This window comes from Cnephaeus nilssonii (genome assembly GCF_951640355.1).
Source record: "Cnephaeus nilssonii genome assembly, chromosome: 13".
Classification (NCBI taxonomy): Eukaryota; Metazoa; Chordata; class Mammalia; order Chiroptera; family Vespertilionidae; genus Cnephaeus; species Cnephaeus nilssonii.
In genome coordinates this window covers 14,680,724-14,699,589 of record NC_137084.1, presented here as the reverse complement: position 1 = coordinate 14,699,589, position 18,866 = coordinate 14,680,724, and the positions used below count along the sequence as shown (strand labels likewise).

The 18,866-nt window shown below is 36.8% G+C and overlaps 1 long non-coding RNA gene across 2 annotated transcripts; it reads right to left on the bottom strand.

Moving 5' to 3' along the window:
* Positions 1–2,057: 2,057 nt before the first annotated feature.
* Positions 2,058–13,406, bottom strand: LOC307109165. 2 transcript variants are annotated; one of them, XR_013814388.1, is made up of 4 exons: positions 10,745–13,406; positions 8,458–8,567; positions 7,950–8,020; positions 2,058–4,316 (listed from the first exon to the last, which is right to left on the bottom strand). It is a non-coding gene; the product is annotated as an uncharacterized lncRNA (long non-coding RNA). The 2 variants fall into 2 exon arrangements; XR_013814389.1 differs by having other exon boundaries at positions 11,455–13,406.
* Between the last annotated feature and the right edge of the window lie 5,460 nt (positions 13,407–18,866).

Sequence of the window (18,866 nt, the reverse complement as noted above, 5' to 3'; positions counted from 1 at the left end):
CCGAACTCCTGCTTCTACACAATCCAAATCATAAGCACTTCTTGCCTGGAGTATGACAATGGCCTCATAATTGGTCTCCCTGAAGTCTGGCTTGAGGTTTGTTCTCCATGAAGCAACTAGAGTATTTATAAAGTAAATTAGGTATTTTTTCTTTTGCTCAAATACCTCGAGCTTTATATCACATTAAGAACAAAGTCCTCTAAGACTAGTTTATCTGCCCTGACTTCTCCAGCAGCAACCACCCTCTCCAATGCTTACTTGATTCCAGTCACACTTCCTGCAGTTTCTCAAATAAGTCAAGTTCATTCCAGTCTCAAAGCAGTTCTACCTTCTGTTCCCCTCCCTGGAACCCCTTGCCCTCTATTTCTCAAGGCTCACTTCTTTATATTATTTAGGCTTTTGCTCATACATCCTCTCCCTTGGAGTGGTTTTCTCTGACCTCCCTACATAATTATCCCAAATAGCTTCTTCTCCTTTGCCCAGTTGCTACTTATTTTTTAGCCTAATTTGTTTCTCTCAAAGCACTTAATGCTTTCAAATCTTTTATTTGGTTTTGTCCATCTTCCCAAAAGAATGTAAGGTCCTGAGAACAGTGACTTCTCCTTGTTCACATTGTATCTTCACCTAAGATGTGCACCTAAGAGTACTTGACACTTTATAGGTATGCAATAAATACCTTTTGAATGAACGATGAGTTGATAAGTCGATAAATGAAAATAGTCGAATGAGAGATATAGACATCTAATTATATATATAATAAAATTACAGTAAGTACAAAGAAGAAAAGAATAGGGCTTAAGGAAGGAGGATAAAGGGAGAGCCTAATTTAGGAGACTGCCCTGAAAAGCCTTTTTAAGAAAGTAGCATTTGAACTGGTATCTAAGGGTAAGTAGAAATTAATCTGGCAAAAAGTACGGTGGGATAAGAGAACAACAAATATTAACAGTTTTGTTGTCGTCTTGAAAAATACATATATGTCCCTCTAGCACATACCACAGCATCTGGCATAACATTAAATAGGCAAAAAAAAATAATTGTTGATTTTGAATTTTTAATAAGGACAGCTACCCTAGCAATGGACTTTCTATGGATGTTAGAACTCATATTGCGTATGTTATTTTCATTAAAGGAATATTGAAGATTGAAACCATCTCATTTTGGTATCCATTCCTTCTATATAAAGTTTGGGCACTACCAATGCAATTAATAGGAATAATCTTTATTAAAAATGCATTATTTTATTCTGATCACATCAGCCTTCTTTTTGCAATAACTATTCAATTGACTCAAAGAAAAAATAGTGATTCATAGAGTGAAGCGTTAAGCTTTATGGGTTCAGATGGTTGCACATTTTTGGAATTGAACAACAATCCTTTGTCTGTGGTTAAATTGTATGAACCACTAAAAACTAATGCTTATAAGAACCTATGATACCCTACTCCTATTTAGCAGCATTCTGTGCTACAATTTAACATATAGACCAGGGTTTCTAGAAATTGACAGAGCCATACTAACCAAACATGAAACCATTAAGCTTTCCAAAGAGAAAGCAATATCATAACTTTTGGTTTCAGGTAAATCTAGGACCAAATCCTAATTCTAACTTTTATTAGCTGTATGATTTTGTGAGGATTTAGCTACTAAACATTCAGTTCTACATCTGTAAGATGGGACATTATTGCTTAAGTGTTTCCCAATGATTGGCAGATAGATACTAATGTTCCGTGAGGTAGGTACTACTCCTATCCCCATTTTAAAGGTGAAGAAACTGAAGCTTAAACCATTAGACAGTAGATGGAAGAATTTGGATTTCAACTAAAAAGTGTGGTTATGAAATTATAACTCAAGAACTAGTTCAAAGAAGGCAACATAAAAGCATGGTTAAGGCAGAGAAGAGTTTCTAGAAATATTTGGTCGTTACACAAATAACATACTCAGATACATCCACGTTGGATTTCAGTCTCATTTATTTAAAAGATTTAAAGTTCAGAGTAGTCTTTAAAATGGAAAAATGAGAATAGCAATATTGTATCATATTAGTATACAAATGTTCCCATTTAACTTTAAATTCATTTTCAGTACTTCTATAAACTTACTTTCAGATCAGATTTTTATGAGGAAATCAGGGGTTGTTCAATGTATTGAAAGAAAATTCCACAATGAGGGAATTTCACAGAATTGAGAAATTTTTAAGAATACCAGTACACAGAGCTGAATCCTTTATTCGGGTGCACAATAAAACTTGCATATTTTAACAGGTCAGTCTTCCAACTCATCTTTGTTTAAACATAGGTAAACATACTGCACTTGCTCTCTCCTTTAAGTTCATTTGAGAGGGTTTTCAATCCTGGGTTAAGCAATAGTGACATGAGAAACAAACCAATTTAATATAAATTTTTTAACATTAGAAATTGTGTGGTTACCAAAAAGTTAATATTTAACTTCCTTAACAAACAATATTACCATAGGAATGAACATTAACATTTATTATGCTTCAATATTGCATTATCATTTTCAAAGTGACCTCACATACATTACCCTATACAAATACCACAATAGCACCCACATTTTTCCAACAAGGAAACAGACTCTTTAAGATGAACTTCTTGCTTAACACATTGCGGACCAGTAGTTTTATTGCTAGCTCTACCCAGTAGCCAGATAAGTTTCTATTGAACGAGTACAAAAAACATTTTACATAAATGTTAAAGGCACGCTTTAACATTAAATACCCATTGCATTTTGAAGTTATTTATTACATGTTCTTACAAGCTAATATCTTTTTAAAGTATGATACTTTGTAAAACACTGTGTAATATGAAGCGAGAATTCTCGTGATCTGTTCGCAATGTGTTAAGAATCACTCTGGGTGCAGTAGGCCTGGTTTTAAACCAAGGTGTCTGCACTAAAAATCCAGGGCTCTTCCTACTCTACCACCTACTTTATAAGAGAAGTTAAGGTCTTGTTTCATAGATCCTCCTGTAAACATATAAAACGAAAACCGGTCATTTTGAAACAAATGTTTAAAAATATAATTTTAATATTTTATTTTTTATTTTCAAAAGCTCATAGAAGCATATAAAATGAAACAGTATCCCACCCCATTTTCTCTGCCTGTACATTCCAGCTGGCAATTTGGTGTGCATTCTTCCATTTCTTTTTCTCTGTAGGTATAAAACTATATGATATGTACAACATATATACATACACACTTGTTTTAAAAGTAAAAACTTTGATCATACAAACAATCTGACAACTTTCTTTCTCGTCACTATACCATTAAAAATACCACAGTGAAATCTTGACATATTAATATTGTATATCAACTGGATTTCTTTATTGCACCAGCCTAATATTCATCTCAACAACCTGACCAAAATGCTCTTTCACTTTAAAAAAATGTATCATTGTCAGCAAACCAGTTTAAAGCTGAGTGAAAGGGAAAGTAAACTGATAGTTGGGCAATATCACACTTAAAGCCAAAAATAACAAAACTTGATGAATATTACCCAAGCAAACTTAAAATAAATAACATAGGGGAATTTCAGAAATGTTCCTTCACTTGAATGCTTACTTTAGCAATGGACTCAGAATTTGCTATCCTTACTCATATTTTTCCTAAAATTTGTAGCTTATGTAATTTCTATTACTTTTCTAGTTCTTTTCTCCTTTCCCTTTATTATATCTGTATATATTTCAGCATGTATATAAAATTATACTTGCTTTTTAACTATAATACCTATACCCCCATCTGAAAATTTAATAATATTTAACCATCAAATATTCCCAAATTTTTAATTGTCTTATTACCTTAAAATACGGTTCATTTGCAATTATTGACATGATTAAAGTGCTTTCGTTTGAAGCACCTCTAAGGCAAGCACCTGGAAGTCACACACCACCTACCTTTTCCTCTTTAAAAGTTTCAAGAATACATACATGGAAGATTCATCAAATTGAGAAAATTTTAATGAACTGGAAAACTGAACAAGTAGGATTACATTAAAAATGTTTGCTTTAATTAAGTCAGCTGCAAAAATTGCTAGCTAACAATACAAAGAACTACTGAAACTGAGGTGCTAAAAACAGATGTGAAAACACTAGATTCACTACAAATAAAGAAATCATCAGAAACATGTACAAACCAAGTCTATTTAGGATGCAACATTTCACTTTCTGAATATCACAGGGAAAAGAAAAAGAATATGTGCATATCCTAAAGGTATAATACATAACTTCCTTCTTGGAGCTCAAAGCAAGTGGTCTTGATTTACAGTTGAACACAATGGAAGAAACTGCTCATGGGTCCCGAATACCTGTATTAGATAAAATTCAGAAAAAAAACACATGGTACAAATGTCAATAGCTCTTTGACACCAATCATCTGGAAATAAAATTTTGAAACTCGATAATTTTAATTTGGGAGAAATGACCTAGATGCAAGACATGAGTAGTTTTAGGGTTCTGTTTTCTATTCCCAATCCATACAGTCTCTTACACACTCCTCCTTTACAGTTGTCTTATTTATAACTGCATTCTACATTTTATTATATGTGTACATTTGTGTGCTTAATGAGGATATGAATGAACACTCTGTAAGTCCCTTAATATGGGTCTCTTTTTGGTCTGGTTTGTAGAGACCAAAAAGCCCAATTTTATTATTTCCACAAATTCCTCATAAATGAGCTACTCACTCATCATTTCATGAATATGATCATTTACATGGAAATGTCAAAAAGACTTCCTACCAAAACTGAGAATATTTCTTATTCATACAAAATGTTTAATAAACTTGGCTTAACATAAAGGACCCTGTTTATAGAAATACAGTTAATTGCAAATTTGTAGAGAAAACAACAAAAAACTATTTGTGAATGAAATCATTTTTTAGTATAGGTTTCCAAGTATATAGAAAACATTATTTTAAATATTTGAATGCTCCCACTAACAATATTTTTCTACTTTACTTACAAAATTTTAACTGATACTGAAAAATATATCCACTTATATTTAACTAGAAGCCCAGTGCATGAAATTCATGCACAGGGCTGGGGGGGGGGGGGGGTCCCTCAGCCCAGCCTGCACCGTCTCCAATCCTGGACCCCTTGGAGGATGTCCGACTGCTGGTTTAGGCCCGATCCCAGGGATCGGGCCTAAACCGGCAGTCGGAAATCCCTCTCACAATCCTGGACTGTTGGCTCCTAATCGCTCACTTGCCTGCCTGGTCAACCCCAACTGCCCCCCTGCTGGCCTGGTTGACCCCAACTGCCCCCCATGCCAGCATGGTTGCCCCCAACTGCCCCCCCCCCCCCCCGCTGGCCTGGTCGCCCCACGCAGCCTGCTTGTTCAGTCGTTTGGTCATCCCTCACTAACCCCCCTGCCGGCCTTGTTGTAGGCAGCCATCTTGTGAGGGCATGATGGTCAATTTGCATATTATCTCTTTATTATATAGGAAAGTTCTTTTTCCTGTTTAGATACTTCTTGCTGTTCCAGGGTCTGCCAAAGTTGGCACCTCAATTCTTTTAAGACCTTTAACCTTCCCACTCTCATGGAATACTTGGCTGTACTGGATTCTTGGCCCCCGATCCTGCCACTGCCTATGTTTTCTTCCAAGAGTTTTATGGCTCCAGATCTTACATTTAAGTCTTTAATCCAGTGAGTTTGTTTTTGTATATGGTGTAAGAAAGTGGTCCAGTATCATTTTTTTCATGTATCTGTCCATTTTTCCCTACATCTTTACTGCATTATATATCCTTGCCTCCTTTGTTGTAGATTGACCATACAAATGAGGTTTTATTTCTGGGCTCTTTATTCTATTCCATTGATCTATTATGTTTTAACACCATACTGGTACTACTTAAGTGGTTTTGTTTTCTTAATTTCAACTTTTGTTTGTTGCTAGAACATGAGCATTTTTAAGGCTCTTGGTAAATACTGTCTTTTTTAAAAATGTTTTTAATTGATTTCAGAGAGAGCAAGGGAGAGAGGTAGAAATGTCAATGATGAGGATCATTGATAGGCTGCCTCCTGCATGCCTCCCACTGGGGATTGCACATGCAACCAGGCCATGTGCCCTGACGGGAAACCGAATTGTGACCTCCTCGTGGTTCATGGGTTGATGATCAACCACTGAGTCATACCAGCAGGGCAATACTGTCCTTTTTTAAAAGGTCATACCAATTTACATATCCAACAACATATGAGTGCCTGTTTGACACTTTTTTAAGCACTGACCTTAAACATTCCTGCCCCCGCAAGTGTGGCAGATTTTAAAAATAGTTTTAGTCTTTCAATTTACTTTTGATTACTGGAGAACTATAATGTTCTCTTCTTGGGTCGAGGGAGTAGTATTTGACCTCAGGCATAGTAAGCCTTGTTTACAGCACACCATCATTATTGGCCTTTTAATTTAGTTTCTTTTACCTCATTCCCCACTCCCATTCTCTCTCCTTTTCCCTCTATGGGTAACTTTTTTCATTCCTAGATTGTTCCAATGTGTTTGACATTTTTGAAATTTTCTTTCAAGACATTTGTACCCATGTATTTTAAGTTTATAACAAATGGTATTATTATAGATTTCATTATTACTCACTAAACACTGTATTTTTAAAATATATAAATATGTGGTGGATATATGTAATCTTTTGCTTCTATTTAATGTATAGCACTAGATGTATACCTCTACCATATTTTACCCACCCCTCTCCCAATGATTAAGAACCTGAGGTTGGTCCTAAGCTTCTGCCACCAGAACATGTGATCAATATCCTCATATTCGCTCCTTTAGAGACCTGTGTAAGACTTCTGAGGACAAACACCAAGAAACAATTTCATTATCTATGTTCATTTAACTAAATTCTGCCAGATTGCTTTGCAGAATAGCTCCTACACTTTACATGTTCAGTAATGGTGTGAGGGTTCCTACCCCTGTCCCGTTTTCATCAATACTTGACATTACCCATATTCCTAATTTTTGTTAGTCTACTTGGTGTAAGGATATATTTTATTGTCACTTTAATCTGAATCGCTCTGATTACTGAACTTGAGCATATCTATGTTGTTAGCCTGTTCATAACCTTGGTGCATTTTTCTACTGTAGCTCTTGTTTTTTCTTTGATGCAGTGGGCATTTCTTGTTGTACTATAGAAAATAATTCCTTGTCAGATTTAAATATGCAAATATACTCTCCTATACTGCCACCTATTATAAATTATGAAGCAATTTTCCCAGTAATTTTTTCCAGTTATTACTGCACTACAAAGTACCCCAAACCTCAGAAGCTTAGAACCACTTTATTTTGCTTATAATTTTATGGGTCAAAAATTGAGAAGGGATCCAGTGGGCAGTTAATCTTATTTACATAGCCACAGCCAGGGCAGTTGGTGCTGGAGAATCCATTTGCAAAATAGCTTCTTTCCTTACATATCTGGTTCCTTGGTGCTCCTAGCCCCCTCCACTTGATGTCTCCAGGGCCTCTTTACATGACTTTGGGTTTCTCACAATATAGTGATTTCAGGGTGATTGCATTTCTTACACAGCAGCTGGCTTTCAAGATGCAAGGAAAGCCCTATCCAGTTTGGCTCAATGGATAGAGTGTCAGCCTGTGCACTGAAGGGTTCCAGGTTGATTCTGGTCAAGGGCACATGCCTGGGGTGTGCAGGAGGCAGCTAATCAATGACTCTCTCCCCGCTTCCCTTCCTCTCTGAAACCAATAATTATATATATATATAATTAGAGAGGAAGGGATATATGCAAGAAAAAGCTGTCTGTGAAGTCAGGTGAGAGCAACACTGGGACATCACCATGTCTACCACATTCTCTTGGTCTAAGCCAGGGGTGGGGAACCTTTTTTCTGCCAAAGGCCATTTGGATATTTATTTGTGAGCTATACCAAATTATCAACTTAAACATTAGCCTGCTGTATTTGGTTAAACATTTAATTAACTCACCCCTAATGCCTTGGCAGGGCCAGAACAAATGATTTCATAATCCTTGTATGTTCACCATACAAAGATGCCACCTGTTGATAACAAAGTGACATCATCACATGCAGAAGAGCATGGGAACTGGGAGATGTTGTGGCCATCTTTGGAAAATATCATCTACCACATTATTTCCTGACATTTTTCTTTTTCTTTTGAGATTTGTCAAACCATGGTTTAGCAATTTTCCTAATGATTTATAAAAAGTCTTTATATTGCATATCTCAAACCTTTTGTATTTATAAAAATTATGTTTCTTCCAAGTTTTCCTCCTCAGGTAGAAGAATATAATAGAAGTCTGTTCCATTTACTTTACTGTTACGTTTCTTTAAAAATATAATTTGTTAGGACAAAAAAATTACATGTCTATGCACCTCAAAAAAAGTAATGAGCCCTAGCCAGTTTGGCTCAGTGAATAGAGTGTCAGCCTGCGGACCAAAGGGTCCCGGGTTTGATTTCAGTCAAGGGCACGTACCTTGGTTGCAGGCTCCTCAAGACCCTGGCCCTGGTTGGGGCTCATGCAGGAGGCAACCAATAAATGTGTTTCTCTCACATCGATGCTTCTTTCTGTCTTTTCCAGTCTCCCTAAAAATCAATGGAAAGATATCCTCAGATGAGGATTAACCAAAAAAAAAAAAAAAAAAAAAAGGAATATGTTATAGGATCTTAAGGAATAAGTCATTTCACAATTATCTTAAAATTAAACCCATTATATTATAAATTCAAATTTGATAAGACAATTGTAACAAATGGTACATAAAAATTTAAAATCATTGATGTCTTCATTTTTAACTCTAATGCAATGGGCCTTTTCGTCCCCTTTATTCTGTACCTTTGGTTAATACTAAAATAAAAAGAAACAAATTGGTCATTCTTTTTAAAATATATATATACTAGAGGCCTGTTGCACAAAGATTCATGCAATAGGCCTTCCTTCCCCTGGCTGCCGGCACCGGTTTTCCTCCGGGACCTGGGCCGCAGCGGAGCCAAGCCTTCAGCCTTCAGGTTTGTCTCGGGCCACAGTGGAGCCTTCAGTCTTCGCTCTGTACCTGCCTATGCAAATTAACTCATTTGGGGTTAATTTGCATACTCACTCCTGAATGGCTGGTGGGCGTCATGGAAGTGCAGTCAATTTGCATCTTTCTCTTTTATTGGTATAGATTTTTATTGACTTCAGAGAGGAAGAGAGATATAAACATCAATGATGAGAAACATTGATCAGCTGCCTCCTGCACACCCCACACTGGGGATGGAGCCCGCAACCCGGGCATATGCTCCAACAGGGATTTGAACCATGACCTCCTGGTTCACACATCAATGCTCAACCACTGAGCCACGCCAGCTGGGCTGGTCATTCTTTTACTAGAACTTCAATGACAATATGGTTCCTGCCCCCTCAAATAAACTTCTTTAAAAACAATTTAAAGCCAGAAATATGTTTATTTCAGAGTTTAAAAAACAAACTGTACAGCAGTTTACAGATAATTTTTTAGATTAGTACACAGAACTGCTTTCTGCTTTTATGTGAATTCAAGGCTTCCTTCTTACATTGTCTTGAAACTTCCACAAATATGTATTTCATGAGCATGTCAGGCAAGAAGTAATACTGTCTTCAAGTATTACTTGTCTGAAAATGACAAGTCATGCATCTTTATTAACTAAAGACTGTTAATGTTAATAACAGAAAAGGAATCTAAAGCTATATGACTTGGATTTTTTTTGCCAGCCAAATTGTGGCACTTTGTGCTGAGGTTTAAAGAAGTCATTAACTCATCCCCCCTCCCTCCCCCCAGAATATAGAAATATAATATTTACATCACTTTAATTATAAAAATGTAATGACAAGAATGGTTTATTAAATAACATTCTTATTAAGAATACTTTAGATGAAAATCTTTTTAAAAGTGGGAGCAAATAATTTAAGAAATGTCATTTAAGTTCTAGAGCTCAATAAACACACTTAGAAAGTTGAACCAAAAAAGAAAGAAAAAAAGAAAAGAAAAATAAGGAAGGCGGAGGACAAAGCAAAATTCTCTCTTAAGATCTTTTGAAGCTTTTAAGATATAGATAGAATCCTGTGACAGTATATATGCATACAATCTTCTTTCTTTTCCAATGGAAATTAATTATCCTTTCATCTGACACAGTATTTTGGAGTAACTGTTCGTTTACTGTCTTTTGCCCCAAATCTACACTAATAAAAGAGAAATATGCAAAATGACCATACCTTGCAATGCCCACCAGCCAATCAGGGGTATGCAAATTAACCCAACAAAGATGGTGGGTTAATTTGCATACGCAGGTGTGGAGCGGCCGGACAGGGCGGGATGCCTGCTATGAGGGGGAGGGCGGGGGGCGGAAGGAGCTACAGGAACGGCGCTCCGGCCTGAGTGGAGAAGACTGACGCGGCGGCCCGAGTGAAGGCCTGGGTCCCGGGTGCTGGAGGAAAACCCGTGCCAGCAGCCAGGGGAAGGCCTATTGCAACAGGCCTCTAGTATCATATGATTAACACTCTGACTTCAAAAACTAGGGCCCAGCAGAGCAGAGATAATGTATGTTGTCCTGTATATGTATGTATGAAGAATCAGAAAATAAAATTAATCATTGACAGGCATGGAAAAATTTTAAATACTTTTTCTCTTTCACTCAGAAACCTTCTTAAGTTCCAAGAAGGTAGAGGTGAGGGGGTGGAGATACACTTGTTGTGTAAGAGTATTGCAATATAAAAATTAATGTATTAAAATTTTTTTAAAAATACAAACCAACAATTCTTCCTCTTCAAAGAATGTAAATGAAAGCTAATTCTGAATGGGTGATTTGTTGTCTTGCATATGCAGGGTTGCCATTCACAAATGTTCAGATGCAGAAATGCATTAATAAGAAATGCTTGCTTTCAAAATTAGAAAGGACTTGAGTAAAGGCCTCATTCAGACATTTCCACCCAATCCCACCACCCCCAGTGTTTCTAAATTTTTGCTACAATCTAAAATCAAAACTTTAACTTTTCATTATCTTCCAAATTATATTATTTGGAAGTAAATTTGTGTTTCCTTTTTAAGTGAACACCAGAACCGAAGGCTTTCATCTGTAACACCAAGGTCAACGAAATTACCCTTTAGTGTTGTCTCATCAAAAGGAGTTTCATCAAAACCATGCAAAGCCGAAGTTTCAAAAAGCTTTTGGCGTAACTATCAAATGTGTATACACAACCTAAGGAGTCATTTTCTCCAAAAGGTAGTGGATCTACCATACTTTTCTGAAACTACAGTTGATGCTACGTATTACAAAAAGCATTTCACACCAGAAACAGAACTGAAGTGATGTAGGTGGAAAGCAGAGTACAAAATAAAGGCCTAAAAGATTAAATGTTAGAACTCTTGGGTGTAAAACCTCACCATATCCTAGAGAGACGTGTTTACTCATAAATGCCCAGAGGGTTATATGCAAATGCAAAGTTTATCTCTAAACTTACCAAATGAGTACTCATCCACTCTCAAAGCACTTTCTAATGAAGTCAGTGGTAACTTGGTAACTACAAATTTATGTATCTTCTTTCAAAGCAAACGGTGGTTGTGGTTGGTTTTAAATAATTCTGAATGATTCTACAAATCTACAAAGTCTGGCCATCCAGTTTTCTTAAAATACAAAACCAACTCACCAATATTTTACTCACCACCAAACAGTAACAAATATGGACACTATTGGTCTTTTTAAAATAAATTTCCCAATATTTTTTCAACTGGCAAGTTAGTTAATATTCCAAGACACACTGGGATCGGGTCAGAGAGAAGGAAATACTTTTCTGAGACCTGACTGGCATGCCAACAATATTAGTCTAGCAATCTATGCCCGAAATAACATTCAGGAGAAACACACATACAAATCCATCCAGCTTTGCTCCTTTCTCCACAATTACTATATTCTCAAGTAGTCAAGTACTAAGCAAACCCAGACAAGAAGGGAATTATGAAAACCCAGTTCATCACAAAACATCAGGTTTTCTATGCTCTAAAATGCTAACAAAAACCATGCAACACACACACACACACACACACTTTCTCTCTCTCTCTCTCTCTCTCTCTCTCTCTCTCTCTCTCTCTCTCTAAATCAATTCTATCATGTGGCCTAGCCCCAAATTAAAAAAACTGACAGCTGATTTCCAAAATCTTGTACTTCTTGTACCTTCTTTCAAATCCCCTACCTCACCAAACGAGTGAAAAAACTTTCTTGACACTAGTTTTACCTGTTTGGGGGGAAAAAACTTTTAAGTAACATTTTGAAATGGCTTTTCATGACCAGTTAAGCCTCAAGTTACACATGAAACAGCCAGACTGTCGAAATAAGGCAAAATGTGTACAGCAGTGCCTGGTGGCAGAAATAGTGAGGTCCACGTTTGCACAGGCGGGTAAGGTAAGTGCTGACCTGCTTGGCAATCTGATGCTACCCTGAGATCCTGACACATGCAGTTCCATGTCAGTGGTGTCCCACTTTGCCTCACGTTGACAGAGTACCCAATGACAAAGGAGATCAAAGTGTCCCGACATGCAGAGCACCCCTGTGAACTAAGGTTAAGGTGGCAGAGCTCAAAGCAAACCAGATCCCCATAAAAGTACCCAGGCGACTTCACTAGAGAAGCCCAAGGCCCTGGCTCCCTAGAACTAAAAGTACCTGCGAGGCTAGCATTTGTTTTCAACTTATTTTTGCACACAACAGCTTTCTACAAACAACTGCAAAAACAGTTTTCTGGAGACTCCAAAGCTTTCAGAACACATCCAAGTCAACAGAAAAACATTTCACAACGGCCTGACACCGCCGGGCAGCGTTAGCAAACAAGCTCAAGGTCCACCACGTGCAGCGGACGCGAACCTCACGCCCACGGACACGCTCACAACTCAGTGCAATTTCTCAACCCTAAAACAGGACAGACCACACCCAGAATATTACCGTCCGCACTTTCCAACATCCCCACCTTCTGCAAAAAACCCCACCGGGCCCTAGAAAACGAGCCCACCTAACCCCAAATCGTGTCGTGAACATCCCTGACTACAGAGACAGAGCCGACCTCTGTTCAGGAAAGGGGGCGGGGTGCAGGACACACACGACAACCCAAGACAGCGCACCCCAGGACCCTGAGACGCTGGTCGCCCAGATATGTCCTAGGCAGAAGGCCTTCAGACGGCCAGGGTCCGTCAGGACGGGGCCCCTCGTGGACCCCGTAGCCGCCAGAGGCCCCCCTGGCCCGTCCGGCGACAGCAGGCCCCTCCATCCACCCGCCGGGCCGCTCGCTCGTGTCCCGGCATCACAATGAACAGGCCCTCGGCCGCCTGGGGGTTGCTGGCGGCCTTCTGACGGGACGGAGAGCCCCCCAAACGTCCGGAACAGCAGAAACCCTCAACTCTGGCCCCGGCGGCGGCCATCACAACAGGAAAGCGGACTTTTGCGACAATTCCCACAATGCCCGGGGCCTACAACTCCCAGAGTGCACCGGGCTCGCCGCGCTTAACCCTGTCGTGGCCAGGAGCGGGCCACCTGCTCCCTTCTCCCTCCCAGCACCCAATGGTTGCACTTACTTTTCACCCGCACAATCCGGAACGAACTTGGCGAGTTTTGTCAAGCAGGGACCGTGGTGCTATCCCGCCGCCTTCCTTCACCACGCCAACAACCACAGCTGCCCAGAAAAGGATCCCTGACCGAGGAGGGCTGTTGGTAATCTTGAGAGCACTCCTCCCAGTACTGCCAAATGTGTATCATTTGAAGGGTGCCATGAACTTCAATCAGTGTTCCCTTTCGCCTTTATACTTTTTTCCTGGCATGTTTCTAAATTATTATTATAGCCCAGAGGTTTTGGCACTCGACCTTATTCGTTTAAAATCTGTTTCCTAAGTTCTGGGAATCCACAAGAGAGGAAAGACTATCCTATATCTGGCTACAATGTTCTACATCTCTCCATTTCATAAGACAAGTTTCCTCAAATATATTGATTCAGAAAACTCATGCGGCTCCAAATAAGTCCTAATAACAACAATTAGTTATGGGCAACGTATCTTTTCCATTTCAAGTTTGTTTGTTTGTTAAGGGGAAACACTATTGTGCCAACACATTTTTGCTTTCCCTTTCTCCCTCTCTCTCTAGTGATAGAAAAATGGTCAGAAATGACATATAATGCTGCCTTGTTCCTTTCTGACGTTAAAATATCAGCAAACAACAAGTAAATAAACATTTTAATGTAATTTGAAAATAAAACTAAGAGTTCATTCTTTCAAAAAAACTGCAGTTACATATTTTACTCACAAAAGAACTTCAAAGTCTTTCTCATTTTAATGAAAAATAAGTGTTAAAAATGCATTTCTTTTAAATACATTGCCCATAATTTCAGTAACGATGACAATCACATTTAGAGATCACTGTGTCATCAATGTAAGTTAAATATCTAAGATGTACTTACACAAACTGTAACTTGCTTAGACATGCAACTGACTGACAGACAAAATAATTGTTTGGTATTTGATGCATGCACTAAAAGAACAACCAGAATTCACCCAAAGTATCTGCTATTTTTCTCATACCCAAATATAAAACAAAATGTACACAATGTCTGATTTTTTTCCACAGAAACATTTTGCCATTTGAAAGGGCACTCAAAATGTATCGTGAATTTCAAATCACAAAACTCAGAAATCCTAATACACACATAAAACCCAAAGCCTTGTTGGAAAGATACATCCACAGCAAAATTTTATTTTAAACGTGTCTCTTAATATTACATTTAACTTATTAGTAATTTTTTAATCTAGTAACCTACAGTGAGAAAATACTTCTCCATCATTTATTTTTTCACTCATGTTACAGTTAATGTCATTTCATTACCAATTAAAATAAATGCTATATACCAAGACATAAAAAATTGTGTATAAATATGGATTTTGAATTTTAGTTAATTATACTATTTTAGCTTCTGTATTTTTCTAATTTTCACTTACCACTTTAGTTAGAATTTAGCTAGGCAAAGTTGCATTTTCTCCTCTCTATTTTTAACAGACCATAGAATTAAATGCATATTTTGTATATTATTCTCCTGATGTCAAAATATATGATTCATAAGAAAGGCTTAAAAACAAGTCAAAAGTGAAACTGATCTCCTTGTATATTTATTACATGCTTACAGCTCTCTTCTCAGTATTATGAGATTATATTTTCCATTAGGATGTTAGTCATGTTTTCTTTTACTTTATTCTTCAAAATATAAGATTTTAAAATTAATACAGCATATTAAAGGGCTTTATTTAAAGATTACATTAGACATAATTTATATACTTTTTTCAGGTTACCATAATTCTTTTTTATAAAGTAACCTAGAAGTTTAGTATATCCTAATTAAGTTTTAACCTACATGCTCAATATTAACATGATTGAATTATGAAGAAAACAAATTTATTCTAGAAATAAATTCTTTAAATTCATACAAAAAATTTTAGTATTTTTCTGTCAAAATTTTTAGATTCTATTTAATCACATGAATTTTTACCTGTATTTCTTAAAAACCTAAACCTCTGTACTATGGTTTTCAAAAGTACTCATATGTACCTTTATTAATGTATTTAAAGTTAGGAGGAATCTTATTTACTCTTGAGAATATATATTAATAGAAGACAAATATTGTAATCTATTTTTTTTCCAAATGTGGTATTGGTAACAAAGCTAGAATGTACAAATTTGTATATCTTATAACAGATTCTATGTGTAATTTCTATAACTACATCTTTCATCCTTTTAACTTCATAAAATACTTCAAAGCATCCCTAAATGTTTGTTTAGACATTTTAATTGCATTTTTTAGTTTATTTGCTTTAAAACATTTGCTTTTCATATATGTAATTTATGCTGTTCATTCAAGTAAAATGCATTAATAGAATTACTTCAAATATTAAGTTAGTTGCTAATATTCTAATATGCTCAAAAAGTTAGTCTTTTTCTTTTCTTATGTTACCAGTATGGCACAAACCAAAACTGAAAAACAAAGGACAGGTTCTTGCCTGATTAAAAAAATTGTTTATTATGATCTTACAAAGCAATATTTTCCTAGCATGGGGATATATCCCAGAGTTTATGCTTCTCTGTTATTGCCCAAATCTTAATTAACTTTCATTCACTGGCCTGCTTATAAAGCAGTGACCAGTCTTTCACATTTTCACAATAGTCCTTTTTTTTTTTTAATATCACACACATTTACAATTATGTTTAGGAATATTCTAAATATTTGAAAAAACTCTAATTCCTGATTTTGCTAAATGTGATTTTAATTTTGTTATCTCTTAAATACTTAGACAAGACAGATGGTGGGAATCCTATTATCATGTCAGTCTATTTGAAAGTGCAAAAAAGGGTCTCCTTCCCCCACCCCCGCAAAAAAATGATCTTTCTAAGTGAAATATTTCAAACTAATTTATTTTATTTAACTTAAAAATCTGGCTTTCTATCATCTTCATAATGTTTTACATCAATTAAGTGAGCAAAGCTTAAGTTTATGTTACTTCTTTCCTCTAATTTAAATATTCTCTTTCCAACAGGTAGATAAATAATAAAAAATGTTTCCTTACCTAAAGATGAAACGTTTCACTTTTAAAAGAATCTTCCCAATTCTTCAGGAGATAAAACTTTTATTTTTCCTTCTAGTCTGTGAAAAAGAATAGCATAGGATAATGAATATTTGACATTTTTATCCTAATTTTAGACAAAGCTTAAATATAATTAAATTAAATCAAAGCTGTCAATTAAAATATCATCCTGTTTTAAACTTTATCACAGAACCATTATAAGAAGGTGGTTTCTGCACTGACATATCTTGTGGGTCTTATTTATGACTGAATAGTTTTAGTACTCTTTCAATTTTTTTAAGTCATTAACTATACTTATATGTTTTAAGATTCTTTTTAATACGTAATAATGCCTGGCTTTTACATAGATTCTGTAGTCTAAATTTCTAAGAAATAGTGAAAGAAAAGTATCTAAACACTAAACTTTCTAACATTTAAAAGGCTTTTACATCAATTTCTCCAAAAAGAAATCATTAAAACACTACATACTCTAAGATAGAAATACTAAATACTTTAAGACAAGAGTAAGTTTAGGCTGAATTTATTAAAACAATTATCCTCCTTGTCCCTCTCCCTCTTTCTGCTCATAATTTTTTCTCCATTTTAGCACAGATTTACATTCATTAACTAACATGCCTTCTCTCAAAAAAAAAAAAATTATCTTCTGCTTAGGAAATGTTCAGATTCCTTACATTTCCCCTAATTTTACATACGGATCTATTATTTCAAATTCTAGAAGGGGAAAGTGAGAATTAATGTTTCTTTTTCCTAGATCTGTTTTCCAATTCTTCCCTCTATAGGATTGTGCCATATCCCACGTAGCTTTTTTTTTTTTTAACAAGATGTGCCTAACATACCTCTTCCCAACATTTGAGGGCGTATTCTGATTTTGTATCTCCATTTTGATGCATACATCACAGTGTGGCTAATGTTACCTTTCCACACTCCAAACATAAATATTTGCAGTCCCCTCCATTCATCAGACCCTAGCTATTTCCTGTTCTTCCCCAGAATGTCCCATTTGGGAATCGAATATAGTGGAGACCTTAGGTAAGTTAGAACCACAAAGAAGAATGTCGACCACAGATATCACTATTCACATCTTCGAAAGTATCTTGCTCATAACTAATCTTGATACTTCCGAGCAATAGAGAACCTGTACAATTCATACGCATGAGCACTAAAAAATTCCTCTCCCTTCCGTCACTATTGCCTACTTTCCACTTCCAAAGCCATATTTTCAAAAGAAAATATGGTACAAATGATCCTTTCTGGTACAAATGATCTTTGCAAGTGCCAAGCGGAAGATTTTTATGAGGATAGGAGAGTTGGCCACTCACAAACCCAATCAATTTCTAGGGCAGATGCAACATGACCCACCAGGTCTCCACCCAGACTCCAAGCCTGAGCTCTGCCTTCACTTCACCTCCCCGTGGCTCCTGAAGGATTGAAGGGAAGCACATCACTGCATGGCGCCTCATTTTCTTCACCTCCAACTTGATTCCATCACCCAACAACAAGCAGATGCTGAAGTGAGAGCAGGCAGGGGAGTCAGGATCAAAGAGGAAAAAAAAGACACTCCCACCCGCAAAAGACTTGAATTAACATGACATCTATTCCTCAGCTCTACCCATTTTCCTGCAGCCTTTCTCCCAGCCTTGGAGGAGGCCTGTGATATTGGGCCAGGTGGAGGGGTGCAGTACAGAGAGCCTCCAATGTCCCCCAACCCCACAACAGCACAGACAATAATGTGGGCAGAAATAACAGCAATGTTTTTCTTTTTTAATAAAAAAAAATGACAACTAAAGCTTCTTTCTAAAATTACTGACATGGCAGGTAAATGTGTGTGTGTGTGTGTGTGTGTGTGTGTGTGTGTGTGTGTGTGTGTGTGTGTGTGTGTTTTATCGAGAATAATACACAAGTGGGTTCAGAGACATAAAAATCTTATCTTTGCTTTGGCCTCCGTGCTGTAGGCTTCTTTTTCTCCGTGTAAACAGACAATCTAGTCCTCATTCAGTAACCCAATGCTATTGTAACTGGGGAGCGAGCACAGTGGGGAGCCTTTAAGCCCCTCAGAGAAACTCCCTCCAACCCAACCCTGGCTTGGAGAATTGTAAAGGAAACTCCACAAAGCATTTTTAGTGTTCCAAAAAAGGATTCCTGCCATCTCCCCTGCTCAAAACTCCACACCAAATTAATCGGACTCATTAGTTCCTATTGAGACACTCAGTTACTTAAAAGAAAGCACTAAGCATAAACTTGGTGGGAAGTGATTTTTTTTTAAAGCCAA